General features: G+C 47.0%; 1 protein-coding gene across 1 annotated transcript in view; it reads left to right on the plus strand.

The window, feature by feature from the left end:
* The first annotated feature begins 11,507 nt into the window (after positions 1-11,507).
* Positions 11,508-18,242, plus strand: part of LOC149452805 (phospholipid scramblase 3-like) — a 64,046-nt gene continuing 57,311 nt past the window's right edge. The window contains exon 1 of the mRNA XM_089688955.1: positions 11,508-11,574. The gene's annotated coding sequence lies outside the window, so the exon portion shown is untranslated. The remainder of the gene's footprint in view (positions 11,575-18,242) is intronic.

Genomic DNA, 18,242 nt, shown 5'->3' on the forward strand with positions numbered 1-18,242 from the left:
CAGTATCCCTAGAGACCGTTAGAGGAGGCCGCAGTATCCCTAGAGACCGTTAGAGGAGGCCGCAGTATCAATAGAGACCGTTAGAGGAGGCCACAGTATCAATAGAGACCGTTAGAGGAGGCCGCAGTATCCCTAGAGACCGTTAGAGGAGGCCGCAGTATCGCTAGAGACCGTTAGAGGAGGCCGCAGTATCCCTGGAGACCGTTAGAGGAGGCCGCAGTATCGCTAGAGACCGTTAGAGGAGGCCGCAGTATCCCTGGAGACCGTTAGAGGAGGCCGCAGTATCGCTAGAGACCGTTAGAGGAGGCCGCAGTATCGCTAGAGACCGTTAGAGGAGGCCGCAGTATCGCTAGAGACCGTTAGAGGAGGCCGCAGTATCGCTAGAGACCGTTAGAGGAGGCCGCAGTATCGCTAGAGACCGTTAGAGGAGGCCGCAGTATCGCTAGAGACCGTTAGAGGAGGCCGCAGTATCGCTAGAGACTGTTAGAGGAGGCCGCAGTATCACTAGAGACTGTTAGAGCCTGGGGACAGCATACAGGAGACTGCTGTAGGGTTGTCACCTCATCCCTTTATAACCAACACATATTATTACTCAGGTGGTGAGGCTGATTAAGGTGCTCATCCAATCCAGTGCCTTATCCACAATAAATCCGCTCCAGCACCTGTGTAATCAATACGTGTTTGGCTATAAAGGGATGAGGGGGCAACCTAATGCCAGCCATACATGGGTCGAATTCCGAACAATTTTTCGTTCGAAAATCGGAAACGTTTGCTCGGTAATAAGACGGTGCCATTGTTGATTTCGAAAATCGACCGACCAAGTCATAAAGTTCACCTCATATAACAGGCGAAACTTCTGTTCCTTCCAGGTCACGGCTCATGCGCATATTGTTTTCGAAAAAAACGATCGTACAATATGACCATCGAGTCGGAAATCGGCCGTTTTTCCCAAATTTTCCAACATGCCCGATCACAAAGCGGGAGGAATCACGAAAATCGTCCGGTGCCATTGACCCCACTAACAGAGCGAAATTCGGCCGATTATTCTTAGACCTTAGACTGCTGGTGGACTACAAGAGGCTAAGACACTCCGGACGCTGGACTGGACACGGCCTGCAGGTTACACAAGTCTATATCACACGGCTGACACCTTACAGGACATTGTTAGAGACCGTCAGCATATTAAAAGTTTCCAAGAAAGATTGTTAGTGACTGCATGGAGACCGTCATCATATTATATGACCATTACAGGCTGCAACCTTGTTACCAGAGACTGCTAAAGACCAGAGATTGTTAGAGGTGGGCAACAAGTTACAAGAGAATGATAGAGATTGTCAATACAGCACAAGAGACTGATAGAAATTATGAATACAGTACAAGAGACTGATAGAGATTATGAATACAGTACAAGAGACTGATAGAGATTATGAATACAGTACAAGAGACTGATAGAAATTATGAATACAGTACAAGAGACTGATAGAGATTATGAATACAGTACAAGAGACTGATAGAGATTATGAATACAGTACAAGAGACTGATAGAGATTGTCAATGCAGCACAATAGACTGATAGAGATTATCAATACATCACAAGAGACTGATAGAGATTATGAATACAGTACAAGAGACTGATAGAGATTGTCAATACAGCACAAGAGACTGATAGAGATTGTCAATACAGTACAAGAGACTGATAGAGATTATGAATACAGTACAAGAGACTGATAGAGATTATCAATACAGTACAAGAGACTGATAGAGATTATCAATACATCACAAGAGACTGATAGAGATTATGAATACAGCACAACAGACTAATAGAGAATATCCATACAGTACTTGAGACTGACAGAGATTGTCAATACAGTGCAAGAGACTGACAGAGAATTTGAATGCAGTACAAGAGGCTGATAGGTATTATCAATACAAGATAAGAGACTGATCAAGGTTGTCAGTACAGTACAAGAGACTGATAGGTATTATCAATACAAGATAAGAGACTGATCAAGGTTGTCAGTACAGTACAAGAGACTGATAGGTATTATCAATACAGTACAAGAGACTGATAGGTATTATCAATACAGCACAAGAGACTGATCGAGATTATCCATACAAGTACAAGAGACTGACAGAGATTGTCAATACAGTACAAGAGACTGATAGGAATTATCAATACAAGATAAGAGACTGTTCAAGGTTGTCAGTACAGTACAAGAGACTGATAGAGATGATCAATACAGTACATGAGACTGAATGAGGTTGTCAGTACAGTACAAGAGACTGGTAGCTGGTGTGCAGTGCAGGTGTGCCGATCTCAGTGCATCACACGGTTCCTTTTTTTTTATAATGAACTTTATTGTAATGTCACAAGACGTCTCCTTAAAGTGATTGTAAAGGATCATGTTTTTTTACCCTCCCCCTGCTAATTGCCCCTAGAGCAAGAAACCTACAATGGGGCACTCATGTGCTCTCTCCCACCCTGGCTGTGTGCATCCATTGACACACAGGCTCATCCCCACCCCCACTCCTTCCTCACTGGCTGAGACTGACAGCAGCAGGAGCCAGTGCTTTCCTTGAGCCAATGAGGAGGAAGAAAGAAGAGATCCATTGCTGTCTGGGAACAGCACTGGATGGAGATATGGGGTTCAGGTAAGTGTATCGGGGGGGGGGGGGGGCGCGCTGAGTTTGAGCTGAACTCAGCTTTAGGATGAAAAGAAAAAGCCTGCCAGCCATCCGGTGCAAGACAGTGGACTGCCTCGCTCTGCACTGGAAAAAAGTACTGCATGCCGCCTGTGCACCACCCCAACGCAGTGCCAAGCGCAGACCTACCACACCTGGTGTGAATGTGTCCTTATAGACATCTAATGTGTTGAAAGTGACCATTAGCCCGGGTTCACACTGATGCGGTGCGGAATTCGCAGCGGTTTCTGTGCAATTTCTGCACCGCATCATGATCGCACCCTGTTCATGAAAACCGCTGCGGTGCGGTTGCTGTGCATATCACATGCGATGTCCTGCACCGCATCAATGTGTACCCAGGCTTAGAGGCTGCTGCTGTGTTACTAGAGACTATTAAGGTCCTTTCACACGGGCGTTCTGTATGTCCGTTTTTCATCTGTCCCTTTACGGACAAAAAACGGATACCCATGTATTTCTATGGACTAGCGTACGTAAACAGATGATCATTTGTTTACATCTGTTAATGTCCCCATCCGTTAACATCCGTTTTATTGAAAGAAAACCATATTTTTCTTCCGTTAAAAAAAAAACGAACGGACAAAAAATTTATGTAAATGGAATAGATGTAAACTGACGGAAAACTATTGTAAACGGCCAAAAAGCTGATATAAACAGATGAAAACGTATGTAAATGGACTAAAGACAGATTTAAAACAGATGTAAACTGATGAAAAACAGATGAAAATGGATGTAAACAGACAAAAAAAAATTGATGTAACTGGACAAAAACAGATGTAAACAGACAAAAATGAATGTAAAAATGGATGAAAACGGACAAAAATGGATGTAAACAAATGAAAAACGGATGGAAAATGAATGTAAACTGACAAAATATGAATGTAAAAGGACAAATACGTATGTAAATGGACGAAAACGGATATAAATGGACAAAAAATGGATAAACAGAAGTAAATAATAGATGAAAAACTGATGAAAACGGATGTAAATGGACGAAAATGGATGTAAATTGACAAAAAACTAAGGTAAACAGACTAAAACGGATGTAAACTGATGGAAAACAAATGTAAACAGACAAAAAAAGAATGTAAACAAACAAAAATGGATGTAAAGTGAAGGAAAACTAATGTAAACAGACAAAATCATATGGAAACAGACAAAAACGGATGTAAATAGATATAAACTGATGAAAAACGGATGTAAACTGACAAAAAACAATGTAAACGGACTCAAACATATGTAAACAGACAAAAAACTGATGTAAACAGATGAAAATGGATGTAAACTGACGGAAAATGAATGTAAACAGACAAAATCCGAATGTAAATGGAGAAATACAAACAAAAATGGATGTAAATGGATGAAAACGTATGTAAACAGACATTAAGGATGAAAAACGGATAAAAAAACAGACGTAAACTGATTAAAAAGTATGAAAAACGGATGTAAACAGACAAAAATGGATGTAAACTGATGCAAATGGACAAAAAACTGATGTAAACAGATGTAAGCTGACGGAAAACGAATGTAAACAAACAAAAAAATGTAAATGGACAAAAATTATTATATTATTATTATACAGTATTTATAAAGCGCCAATAGTTCGCTCAGCGCTGTACATTACAAAGGGGGACAGAACATGTGACAGAACAATACCAATACAATGCAAAACATGAGGGGATCGAGGGCCCTGCTCTTTCGAGCTTACAATCTAGGAGGGAGGGGATGGTGGCACAGGAGGAGATAGCTGTGGGGGATGGAGTGGTAGGAAGAGTGGAGGAGGTCGGCAGGTTAGCAGGGGTGGGGTAGGCTTCCCTGAAGAGGTGGGTTTTCAGGGTGCGCCTAAAGGAGAGGAGAGTAGGTGATAATCTGATGGGTTGGGGCAGGGAGTTCCAGAGGATGGGTGACACCCTGGAGAAGTCCTGGAGGCGGGCATGGGAGAAGGAGACCAGGGAACTAGAGAGAAGGAGGTCTTGTGAGGAGCGGAGTGTGCGTGCTGGGCGGTACTTGGATATTAGGTCAGTGATGTAGTTCGGGGCAGTATGGTGGACGGCTTTGTACGTCAGTGTTAGGATTTTGAATTTGATCCGTTGCGCAATCGGAAGCCAGTGGAGGGATTGGCAGAGGGGGGTGGGGGAGACGGAGCGGTTGGAAAGGTGAATGAGTCTGGCAGCCGTATTCAGGATGGACTGAAGCGGGGATAGCCAGCGGCAAGGCAGGCCAGTGAGGAGGGAGTTCCAGTAGTCGAGTCGTGATATGATGAGGGAGTGGATGAGCTGTTTAGTGGTTTCTGGGGTTAGGAACGTGCGGATTTTGGCGATGTTGCGGAGGTGGAGTCTGCACGAGTTTGTTAGTGATTGGACTTGGGGCTGGAAGGATAGGTTGGAGTCCAGAATGACACCAAGTACTCTGGCCTGATAGTGGCATTGTTGGACGTGATGGAGAAGTCAATGGGGGGTGGTGCCCGGGCTGGGGGGAAGACAAGAAACTCGGTTTTGGAGAGGTTCAGTTTAAGGAAGTGGAGCGACATCCAGTCTGATATGTTGTTCAGTAGGTGTGTGATTCGGGCGGAGACCGAGGGGGTGAGGTGGGGGGGTTGAGAGATAGATTTGTGTGTCGTCGGCATAGAGGTGGTAGTTGAAGCCGTGAGAGTGTATGAGTTGGCCAAGGGAGGAGGTGTAGATGGAGAAGAGAAGGGCCCGAGGACGGAGCCTTGAGGGACCCCAACAGAGAGGGGGAGTAAGGGGGAGGTGGTAGCATTATAGGTAACGCTGAAAGAGCATTGTGACAGGTAGGATGAGAGCCAGGAGACAGCAGAATCTCTGAGGCCGAGGGATTGTAATTTTTTGAGATGTAAACGGTTGTAAACAGATGAAAAACAGATGGAAAATGAATGTAAACAGCCAAAAACAAATGTAAATGGACAAAGCTTGATGTAAACGTAAGAAAATGGACGTAAACTGCCAAAAAAGGATGAAAAACAATTAAAACAGATGTAAATGAATGAAAAACGGATGAAAATGAATGTAAATGGACAAAAAGTGGCTGTGGACAAAAAACTGATGTAAACAGACAAAAATGGATGTAAACAGAGAAAATACGAATGTAAACGGACAAAAGCACGTGTAAACGGATGTAAATGGCCAAAATAAGGATGAAAAACAGATAAAAAACAGATGTAAATTGATGAAAAAGGATTAAAAATGGATGTAAACTGACAAAAATTGATGTAAACGGACAAAAACGGATGTAAACAGACAAAAACATGTAAACTGATGGGAAAAGAATGTAAACAGACAAAAAACGTATGTAAATGGTTGAAGACGGGTGTAAACTGACGGAAAACGAATGTAAACAGACAAAAACCGGATGTAAACGGACAATGAAAATGGACAAAAAAAAAGGATGAAAAATGAATAAAAAACAGATGTAAACTGATGAAAATGAATGAAAAACAGATGTAAACGTTCAAAAAATACAGGTGAAAAACGGATAAAAAAAACAGATGTAAAGACTGATGTGAACTGATTCGTTTTTTTCTTGGAAGCAATGTGACTGAACTGATGAAAAAAAGTGGAACGCCGTGTGAAAGGACCTCTAGGGTCCTTTCCCACAGACTTTCCAATCAGATCCGCCTGATGCATATAAGCAGACATACACTTGTTTCCATCCTGATACCTCTGAGGCCTTTTCCATTTTCTGGACCTATCAGAGGTTGCCTGTCCACTGTCATAATGACAACAAAAAACTGAAGGGGTGCGGAGGTCACAAGGGGGTCTGTTAATGGATCCCCCTTCTAAATGGACTGGAGCCCGCCCATCTGAAGGGGCCCTATTGGCCTATACATACCATAAGAAAGTCGTACAAAAATTTTCATACGAGGACCGATCGTCCGATAATCTGATCGTTAGTGCACAGCTTTCCAGAGCCGATCGGGACAATTCATGTGACAATATCCAAAGGGACAAGTATGAAAATGTTTCCTGTACACTTTGGGTGGGGGGCCCATGGAACACAGCTCACTTTGGAGAGGTCGGGAGACCCGTCTCAGCTCCCCATATCCCTCTTATGTGTAAGTCACCCTGTGCCTGTTAGGGGTACAGGGTGATCTGTCCTAATATTGTGTAGACATGTATAGGTGGGGTGTGGGAGTTGTTCATTGTTTATTGCCATGTGGTTCCATTGTTCTATTATGTGTTTGTGTATGGACTTGGTGGGGGGTGTTTCCAGCAGGCCATCCTGATGGGACTGTCTGTTGGGATGTGTCTCTGGTTGCTAGATTTGGTTTGCCCCGCTCTGTGTCCTTATGCAGGGAGGGGGGTTGTTCCCTTGAATGTATATATCTTGTGTCTGTCTAAAAATAAAGCCGTCCTGTTTTAATTAAAGTCTGGTGCTGTTTTGTCCTGTATGGCCAGCGGTGGTGTCCGTGGATCTGTGTTCGGAGAGGGAAGCGGGAGTCTAATGGAAATACCCTAGTGCAGTCGGGGTCCGGTTCCGTTACAACCGGATCGTACGATTTTCGTTTAATCAACACAGTAATCATCCAAAAATACAAAAGAAATACAATACATGACTTCACACATTTTGTTTCTTTTGTACGAGAATTTTCGTGAGTTTAGTACCCTTTTCATTTTCAATATAGAGACTGGCATGCAAAAAAAAAATAACAGGCGATCATTTGTCTCACATTCTTATCGTGTGTACGGGGTATTAGAGACTAGCCACAGATTACAAGAGACTATCAGAGACTGACCATCAGATATATACAGTAAGAGACCTTCAGAAACTGACATTCCAGATTGACAAAAAGTTGGAAGGGACCTTCAAATATGGCCTATATATAGTAAGGGACTGTCAGAAACTGACAAGTTGGAAGGGACCATCAGAAATGGTCTATATATAGTAAGAGACCGTCAGAGACAGACAAAAAGTTGGACGGGATCGTCTGATACGGCCTATATATAGTAAGAGACTGTCAGAGACTGACAAAAGTTGGAAGGAACCATCAGACAACGGCCTATATATAGTAAGAGACTGTCAGAGACTGACAAAAAGTTGGAAGGGACCATCAGATATGGCCTATATATAGTAAGAGAGTGTCAGAGACTGAAAAACAGTTGGAAGGGGTTGTCAGATACAGCCTATATATAGTAAGAGACCATCAGATATGGCCATCAGATATATAGTAAGAAACTGTGAGAGACTGACAAAAAGTTGGAAGGGACCATCAGATACGGCCTATACATAGTAAGAGACTGTCAGAGACTGCCAAAAAGTTGGAAGAGACCATCAGATACGGCCTATATATAGTAAGAGACTGACAAAAGTTGGAAGGGACTATCAGATACGGCCTATATATAGTAAGAGACTGTCAGAGACTGCCAAAAAGTTGGAAGAGACCATCAGATATGGCCTATATATAGTAAGAGACTGACAAAAGTTGGAAGGTACCATCAGACAACGGCCTATATATAGTAAGAGACTGTCAGAGACTGACAAAAGTTGGAAGGGACCATCAGATACGGCCTATATATAGTAAGAGAGTGTCTGAGACTGACAAAAAGTTGGAAGGGGTTGTCAGGTACGGCCTATATATAGTAAGGGACCATCAGATATGGCCATCAGATATATAGTAAGAGACTGTCAGAGACTGACAAAAGTTGGAAGGGACCATCAGATACGGCCTATATATAATAAGAGACTGTCAGAGACTGCCAAAAAGTTGGAAGAGACCATCAGATACGGCCTATATATAGTAAGAGACTGACAAAAGTTGGAAGGGACCATCAAACAACGGTCTATATATAGTAAGAGAGTGTCAGAGACTGACAAAAAGTTGGAAGTAGTTGTCAGATACGGCCTATATATAGTAAGGGTCCATCAGATATGGCCATCAGATACTGTATATAGTAAGAGACTGACAAAAAGTTGGAAGCGACTGTCAGAAACGGCCTGGTCCTGAAATATTTCAAACAAAAACCTTTTTTTTTCTTAGTTTTGTATAGAGTCAGAGCCTCTGTCTTTATTTTTTTTCATTCTCCTCTGTCAGGTTTTTACTTGTTAGAAAGATCTCCCCTCACTTCCTGTCCTGCTGACGTTCTCTCCCTTTCCACCCCACTCTGGCTGTCTTTGGCCCGCCCCTCTCCTTCATTGGATTTCAGTCTCACATCTGGGTGGTACCTAGGGTGGTCTGCATGCAAATACAGCCTGTCAAAGGTAGACCACTCCTCCAGACTGACACCCACCTATCAAGACATTTACACATTTGCATAACTCCTCCCAAGACCCAGCCCACTGCTTACATCAGGTCTAAAGGCTCAAGTACAGAGGCCAGGTGCTGTGATGGTTTCAAGAAACTATGTACAGGACCCTGCTGGCCCCTCCCACCAGCCATGATCTGCCTACATTGCACAGAGAAGCACAGAGACCCCGTGACAGCACCACTGGCTCTAAATTAACCACGTTCCCAATCCAGAGGATTTACCCCCCCCCACTGACAAGGCCACTTTTTGCAGTACGGCGCTGTGTTACTTTAACTGACAATTGCACGGTCCTGCAACACTGCACCCAAATGAAATTTACATCCTTTTGTCCCCACAAATAGAGTTTTCTTTCTGAGGTTATTTTATCACCTGTGGGTTTTTTATTTTTTGCACTATAAACAAAAAAAGACTGAAAATTAAAAAAAAGGTTTTTTTTACTTTTTGCTATTACACATGTCCAGTAAAAAAGTTTAAAAAATTCTATTTTTTTCATAAATTTAGGCCAAAATGCATTCTGCTCCATGTCTTTGCTAAAAAAAATCCCAATACGTGTAAATTCATTGGTTTACGTGAAAGTTATAGCATTTACAAATGGTGGTATATATACTAGGATTTATTTTTTTTTGTAATGGTGGCGATCAGCGACTTATAACGGGACTGCAGCGGGCATTCTGACACTGGGGAGAACTGACTTGGTGTCACTGACAGGGGCGGACTGACAACTCATGGGGCCCCCCGGGCAATAGGGCATCATGGGGCCCCTGTGTCCTTGCCCAAACTCAAAAAAGCCTATGAAAAAGGTACCAGGGGCATCTCATGGGGCCCCCTACTGACCCCGGGCCCTCGGGCAGTGCCCGAGTTTCCAAATGGTCAGTCCGCCCCTGGTCACTGACATCCCCAGTGACACCAATACAGTGATCAGTGCTAATAAAAATCCCTGACACTGTACTAATGGCACTGGGCAGGAAGGGGTTAACATCTGGGGTGATCAAAGGGTTAACTGTGTGCTGTGTGTGTGCGATTTACTAGGGAGACCAGCTGTGCAGAGAGATACAAAGCAGCATGTCCTTGCTGGCTGGAGAGACCTGTGTTGTGTACACACAGGTCTCTCCCCTGTCAGCTTTACCCGGCAAGTACCAGCAGGGAATCTCCGGCCAGGACCCGGCGATTGACATCTCTAACTGCCAATAGCAGCGCAGGTAGGGCGCCCCCTACCTAGAAATGCAAATCACATATATATATATACTATGTGTATGTATGGATGTGAGTTAGGGACCTTAGATTGTACACCCCTTGAGGGTTAGGGACCTTAGATTGTACACCCCTTGAGGGTTAGGGATTTTAGATTGTACACCCCTTGAGGGTTAGGGACCTTAGATTGTACACCCCTTGAGGGTTAGGGACCTTAGATTGTACGCCCCTTGAGGGTTAGGGACCTTAGATTGTACCCCCCTTGAGGGTTAGGGACCTTAGATTGTACACCCCTTGGGGGTTAGGGACCTTAGATTGTACACCCCTTGAGGGTTAGGGACCTTAGATTGTACGCCCCTTGAGGGTTAGGGACCTTAGATTGTACGCCCCTTGAGGGTTAGGGACCTTAGATTGTACGCCCCTTGTGGGTTAGGGACTGATGTGAATGTACAATATATATGTAAAGTGCTGTGTAAATTGATGGTGCTATATAAGTACCTGAAATAAATAATAATAAATATATATATATATACGCGATTTTGCGCAGCCTTGCCGCCCTGTAGCAGTACATCTACTATAGGGCGGAGGGCAAGTGGGCAAAGGTAATAAAACCAGAAAGGTTGTAGCAGGGCGGACTGACCATTTGAAAACGCGGGCACTGCCCGAGGGCCCGGGGTCAGTAGGGGGCCCCATGAGATGCCCCTGGTACCTTTTTCATAGGCTTTTTTGAGTTTGGGCAAGGACACAGGGGCCCCATGATCCCCTATTGCCAGAGGGCCCCATGAGTTGTCAGTCCGCCCCTGTCAGTGACACCAAGTCAGTTCTCCCCAGTGTCAGAATGCCCGCTGCAGTCCAGGGGTTGTAGTTATGTGATGGGGTTGTAGTTATCCCTGGGTTGTAGTTATGTGATGGGGTGGAGGGGGGAGGAATCAGGGAATGAAAAATATACACAGATTAAACTTCTTTTTCAAAGTGTATTTATTTATTTTTTTCAGCTTTTCCTGTTGGAAGGATTTCCCTTCTCCTCCTGTACCCAAGGAAGAAGTAATGGGGGGGGGGGGGGGGGTTGGAAGATTTCCCCTCGCTTCCTGTACTGGTGACAACTGTAACATTTTGTATTTCCCATCGCCAGGATGAAAAGAGAGGGTGGATCTCCCTGATGGGGACACAGCAATGAAGATCTCACTGTTCTCCTGGTGACACCGGGAATCCTGGTGTCATGCCGCTGGCAGTCAGCCTTTTGCTGCTGCGGAGGAGGAGAGGCTGGGGGAGATGAGATTAGGAGATGAGAGGGTTACTGATACAGGGAGTGGTCAGAGGAGAGGAAATCACAGATTGACTTCCAGATCTGTCACTCCGCACACAGCCCCGGGAGCTGAGACACAGGAGCTGACAATCTACACCCAGCCTCTATGTACAGGTACTCACCGCTGTCTCTGATTGGCTGCCACATTCTATGATTCATTTATCTTTCTCCTCTCCATCACTTTACAGTAAACCTGACAGAGTAATAGGCAGGAAGCCAGTGCTGAGCTCCTCCTGAAAATACCACTCACCTGGCTGACCCTGGGATACTTAATGAACCAGGCGCCCCCTATCAGGGCAGCCAGGCCACTAGCATTTTCAGAAAGAGCTCAGCAATGTAGAGGGAGCAGATTTGTAACGTTTCTCCACCCACCAGCATCCACCCGTAGCTGGAATTTCAGTTGAAATCGGGGTGACCTCGGGGCAATAATGACAGAACATCCGATGACTGTTGGAAGTGGGAAGATGGATTCCCCCTGGAATTGCATTGTGTGCGATGGGGTTAGGCTCAAAGATAGAAACGGCTTTGGAACATTGCTGCGTCTGTCATAAATTCCGTGAATGCCGGAGCTCCGCCAGCCACGCACTGGCTGTGACAACAATGTAACAATGTCATCATTTAAAAGGACAAGTATGCTGTAAAACAATTTACATTTAGTCTTTTTAGCCCCTTCCCCTAACCCAGTGTTTCTCAACTCCAGTCCTCATGGACCCCCAACAGGTCATGTTTTCAGGATTTCCCTCAGATGAAACAGCTGTGGTAATTACTAAGGCAGTGAAACTGATCAAATCACCTGTGCAAAATAATGGAAATCCTGAAAACATGACCTGTTGGGGGTCCATGAGGACTGGAGTTGAGAAACACTGCCCTAACCGAACCTAATCCCCTGCCAAGACACAGGAGCTGGCACTCTACACCCAGCCCCTGCTTACAGGTACTCACTCTGCTGTCTCTGATGTACTTAGATTGGTTTGTTTCCTCAGCATCTGGAGATGCTGCCAACTATCTGTGGTCTTGGGGATCTGTCAGACTAGTAGCAGAAGTTGTGGTGTCACTGGTTGCATGCATGTTTCAGGCCAGAGACTCAGACAGCCCTGGTGCCAGAGGGTCTACAAAGCAACACACATTTTCAGATGCTCAAGCAAAGGCATCCGAACTTGGTAAGCTGTCAGGAGAGCAAATTTTGGTCCCACAGTCAGGGATTTGGGTAACATTCCGCCTGGGGGCTTTAGGATCCAGTTTCTGGACTGTGTGAGACTCGAGCCTCGGACTGTGTGAAACCTGAGCTCTGAATTGTGTGGGACCTAAGGCCTCAGTGTCCGGGCTCCCGGTATGACCAGAGATGTGTGGACTGACACAGGGAAACGCAGGCTTCAGGTATAGTATAAACAATACAATTTATTAAAGACTAAACAATACATAAACGCAGTGCAAGACTAAACATAAACACAGTGCAAACAAACCAAACCTCCAACAGATAATAATGACAATACTAAACGTAGTCGGGCAGGCCGGGTCAGTAGCAAACTGGCAGGCAAGGTACAAGGAGCAGGCGGAAGAGTAGTCAGGAATAGCCGAGGTCGGTACAGGCAGAGTTCGTGCAGAGTCAGGATTCAAGCAGTCAGGATACAGGGGCAAGGGAAACTATGCACCAAGGCCCTGACTGCAGGCCTGGCCACTCCTTAAATACACCTCCTGCAATCAGCCTCAGGTGATGACTTAATTGCAGGAGTGAGCTTCTGGCTGCTGAGAGCACCCGCTGGCCAGCCCTGGTACTGCAGCCCACACGGCAGGTGAATCCCACTACCAGTGGTGAGTCCATTCCTGACACTCAGTCTGCGTGGTTTCCAAGGCCCAGACTGTGTGGGAGTTGAGCCTCTGATCTGTGGAAATCCAAGCCCCAGACTGTGTGGAACCTGAGCCTCTGATCTGTGGGGTTCCAAGCCTCAGACTGTGTGGGACCTGAGCCTCTGATCTGTGGGGTTCCAAGTCCCAGACGGTGTGGGACCTGAGGCTCTGATCTGTGGGGTTCGAAGCCCCAGACTGTGTGGGACCTGATCCTCTGATCTGTGGGGTTCGAAGCCCCAGATTTTGTGGGACCTGAACCTCTGATCTGTGGGGTTCCAAGCCCCAAACGGTGTGGGACCTGAGCCTCTGATCTGTGGGGTTCCAAGCCCCAGTCGGTGTGGGACCTGAGGCTCAGATCTGTTGGCTTCCAAGCCCCAGACTGTGTGGGACCTGAACCTCTGATCTGTGGGGTTCCAAGCCCCAGATTGTGTGGGACCTGAGTCTCTGATCTGTGGGGTTCCAAGCCCCAGACTGTGTGGGACCTGAGCCTGTGATCTCTGGGGTTCCAAGCCCCAGACTGTGTGGGACCTGAGCTCTGGGCCTGTACTGAGTGAGTTTAAAGTCCTGAACTGTGTAGGATTCACACCCCTGGACTGTACAGAGCCCAAGCCCCTGGACTGTACGGAGCCCGAGCCCCTGGACTGTATGGAGCCCGAGTCCCTGGACTGTATAGAGCCCGAGCCCCTGGACTGTACGGAGCCCGAGCCCCTGGACTGTACGGAACCCGAGCCCCTGGACTATTAGGAGCCTGAGCCCCTGGACTGTACAGAGCCCAGCCCCTGGACTGTACGGAGTGGGTGTAAAGTCCTGAACTGTGTAGGATTCACACCCCTGGACTGTATGGAGCCCGAGCCCCTGGACTGTACGGAGCCCGAGCCCCTGGACTGTACGGAGCCCGAGCCCCTGGACTGTACGGAACCCGAGCCCCTGGACTGTTAGGAGCCTGAGCCCCTGGACTGTACGGAGCCCAGCCCCTGGACTGTACGGAGTGGGTGTAAAGTCCTGAACTGTGTAGGATTCACACCCCTGGACTGTATGGAGCCTGAGCCCCTGGACTGTATGGATCTTGAGCCCCTGGACTGTACGGAGCCCGAGCCCCTGGACTGTATGGACCCTGAGCCCCTGGACTGTACTGAGTGGGTTTTAAGTCCTGAACTGTGTAGGATTCACACCCCTCGACTGTATGGAGCCCGAGCCCCTGGACTGTATGGAGCCCGAGCCCCTGGACTGTACGGAGCCCGAGCCCCTGGACTGTACAGAACCCAAGCCCCATGGACAGTATGGAACCTAAGACCCCAGACTATTTTGGATTTTTGCTGGGTGGGTCTCAAGCCATGGGCTGTGTGAAAACCAAACCCCTGGACTGTATGGAACCTGAGATCCCAGAGTGTGTGTGGGACCCCAACTCTTATTTGCATGGGATCTGAATCCCAGGACTGTGTAAAACCTGAGATCCAAGTCTGTGTGGGAACTGAACCCTCGGTCTGTGTGGAACTCAAGCCCCTGAACTGTGTAAGATTTGAGCCCTTAACCTGAGCCCCACACTGTGTAGGACCTAAGGACTCAGACTGCATGATACCTGAGCCCTGGACTGTGTGGGATCCAAGTCCTGACAACAACTGGTTGTATTTCCCCGCCCTGTGTATATATCTTGTGTTTGTGCTAAAATAAAGCAGTTTAACTTCCTGTCTTAAGAAGCCTGGTGCTGTCTATTTCCTGTCTTAATACAAGTCTGGTGCTGTCTCGTCTTGTATGGTCAGCGGTGGTGTCCGTGGATCTGTGTTCGGACAGGGAAGTGGGAGTCTAATGGAAATACCATAGTGCAGTTGGGGTCCGGTTCCGTTACACAGAACATATAATGATCTCATAAAAAAGGATTCGTGCTATGTGCTGCCTTAGCAGAACACCGTTTACAATGTATCTTTGGATAAATAGAATAGGGAAGGGTTAAAACCCATAGGTTTTCTGTTGTTTGTTTTCTTGCTTTGTGCCCCATTGGGGAGATTTTCTGCAACTTCTTGTCCTGTTCTAACAGGAAGTCAGGGGAAGTATCTCCTAAATGACAGGAAATCCTTCCTTAGGGAGTTCGCTCTGGAGCACTTTTAAACTTTTCTCCCATATTCTGGTGACAGCTGTAGCATTTTGGATTTCTCATCACTTTCTTTCACGATGACAATGGTCACCAAGACAAATGGGGTGAACCTTCCCAGTGGGGACACAGACAGCAATACAAAGCTGATAGAAGTTCTAATTAGTGAACTGATCTACCCTGCTTCAGTTCACATTGGGTTTGCTGAATTCTGTTAGAGAATTGGAGAATCAGAACTTTGCCAGAAATTGAGTTAAAGTCTATGGGACAAATCCTGTTGGTCAATTATGTGCATTTGTAGGACTAATAAGCTAGCTGTTATGAAGAGAAGGAATGGTAAGCTGGACAGTACCATGGGTGGGGGGCAGCTGAGCTATGGGGAAAATGCCTGCCTGTGTCTTCATTCTTTTGTAAGTTTTGGCCTAGTGCCTTGTGTCTTTAGTATGTTTTGGCCTAGTGCCTTGTGTCTTTAGTACCTTTTGGCCTAGTGCTGTCAGGAATGGACTCAGCACTGGTGGTGGGACTCCCCTGCCGTGTGGGCTGCAGTACCAGAGCTGACCAGCGGGTGCTCTCAGCACTGGTGGTGGGACTCGCCTGCCGTGTGGGCTGCAGTACCAGAGCTGACCAGCGGGTGCTCTCAGCACTGGTGGTGGAACTCACCTGCCGTGTGGGCTGCAGTACCAGAGCTGACCAGCGGGTGCTCTTAGCAGCCAGAAGCTCACAATCAGCCAAACCTGGGGCTGATTACAGAAAGGTGTATATAAGGTATGACCAGGTCTGTGCTCTGGGCCTTGGTGTATGTTTTCCCATGGGCCCTGTATTGTGTTATTGGAGGTGGTGCTGCCTGAACCCTGTAGAGTTGTGATCGCCCACGGAACCTTCCCCTTGCGGGGTTGGGAGAAGTGGGTTGTCCTGTGTCGGTAGGAGTATGGCAGCGGTGCCACCAGATGCCCCTAACACCATTCGGGTGTTATTTCCAGAGAGTCGCCGTGCTGACTGCGGGCTCTATTATATCCAGAAAAAGATCATCATGGATTTACTCGGAATGCCCATTGAAAGCATTTTTTGTCTGCAAGCTTTCCCATCTAGCGGGATGTTTGATGTGACCTTTTTTCGGCTGGCGGGCCTGCAGACGTGTATGCTAAGACGGAATGAAAAGGCTGATGACCCGCAATTAGAGGGAATTTCTTTTCTGAGGAATGAGTCCAAACACCGGATGCCATTGACTGTCCAAATGTACAATCCATTTGTACGAGAAGACGAGGTGAGGACCTTTCTGCATAAATATTGTTCATTTGTGTCGGTTGGAGTGAACCAAACTAACATTTTGGGAACCTTTAATGGTCACCGCCGTTACTATGTTCAACTTAAGAAGGATGATGGAGGCATTGGCGGCTGCATGCACCCCCCTCAGGCTTTCTCCATAGGGGCTAATAGGGGTGTGCTCTGGTACCCGGGGCAGCCGCAATTCTGCAGGGGCTGCTTCTCCTTTGGGCACACCCGGGATCAGTGCGATGTTGGAATTGTCTGTAGGAATTGCTATCGTCCCGGACATAAAACGGCTGAGTGCCAGGAGGGCAGAAAATGCCATTTGTGCGGAAGCGAGGAGCATTTGGCCCGGCAGTGTCCCCGGCTGAATGTGCCCTCTGAGGACTCTGGTCACAATATCAGTGGGGCGGTTGGTGGGAGGGCCCCCTCATATGCTGAGGTGGCTAGGAGAGTGACCCGTGCAGAAACAGTGGAGGTTCCTGCAGAGAAGGAGGAGGCAGGTCAGGCAGAGGTGCCCAAGCCTGATGATACTGCAGTGGAAGCTCAGGTCCTGGCAGTTGGGACCTTTGAGCCCCCGTTGTTTACTGCAGTGGAGGGTGGTGGGGCGATGAGTACAGCTGATAGAGTCCTGGCAGTTGGGAACGTTGAAACCTCGCTGGCTACTGTGGTGGAGGGTGGTGGGGCAATAAGCCTGGCTGATTGGGTCCTGGCAGTTGGGACCGTTGAGCCCCCGCTAGCTACTGCGGTAGAGGGTGGTGGGGCAATAAGTACAGTTGAAGAGATGGACTTGTCCTGCGATACCCTGAAGAGGAAGCAAGAGAGTCAAGAGTCCTTACCTGCTTCACAGAATATACTGGAGTTTCCAAGTCTGGAGTTAGACTCTGATTCCTCTATCCAATCGTCGGAGTCCTTTTCCAGTTGCAGCCATGTTGAAAATTTACAGGCAATTATGGGCTTCAAACTCCATCCTTCTGATGGAGGGGAGGGGGTGGGTGGGATGGGAGGAGTCGCAGGGGTTGCTGTGACAAACAAAGGGAGGTGTAGAAGCAAGAAGCTTGCTAGTTGACAGCATAGCCCTGATTGTTGTTAAATTTCTTTCTGTCTAATGAATATCTCTGTCTCCTCTTTAGATGTCAGAAGTATAAGATCAGCACCAAGACGGGCAGCTGTATTGAAATACTTGTCTCTAGTACCTGGAGATATTTTATGCCTACAGGAGTGCAACTTAAAAGAGGAGCCGCACCGAGATTCATGGACGCACGGCCCCGCGGTGTGGTCAGAGGGATCTGATGGCAATGCTGGGATTGGAATCCTGTTCAAGGGCTGGCGCTTCAAAATATTGAAAGTTGTGCATATTGCAAGGGGGAGGGCGGTGTTAGTGTGGGTGGAGGTGGATGGTTTGGTGTTCCGGGTGTTAAATGTCTATGCCTCCACAAAACGACAGGAACGCATTGAATTGTTTGAGAACCTGAGATTTTTTTGCGGCGGTCGTGAACCCTTAATGGTCTTGGGTGATTTCAATTGTACAGTTGGGGCTGGGGATAGGAGGAGGGGTGGGGGTGGTGGGGGGAGGGGG

The sequence above is a fragment of the Staurois parvus genome, unplaced genomic scaffold (assembly GCF_062004578.1).
Source record: "Staurois parvus isolate SC_StPar_1 unplaced genomic scaffold, SC_StPar_1.0 ptg000463l, whole genome shotgun sequence".
In the NCBI taxonomy this organism is placed as follows: Eukaryota; Metazoa; Chordata; class Amphibia; order Anura; family Ranidae; genus Staurois; species Staurois parvus.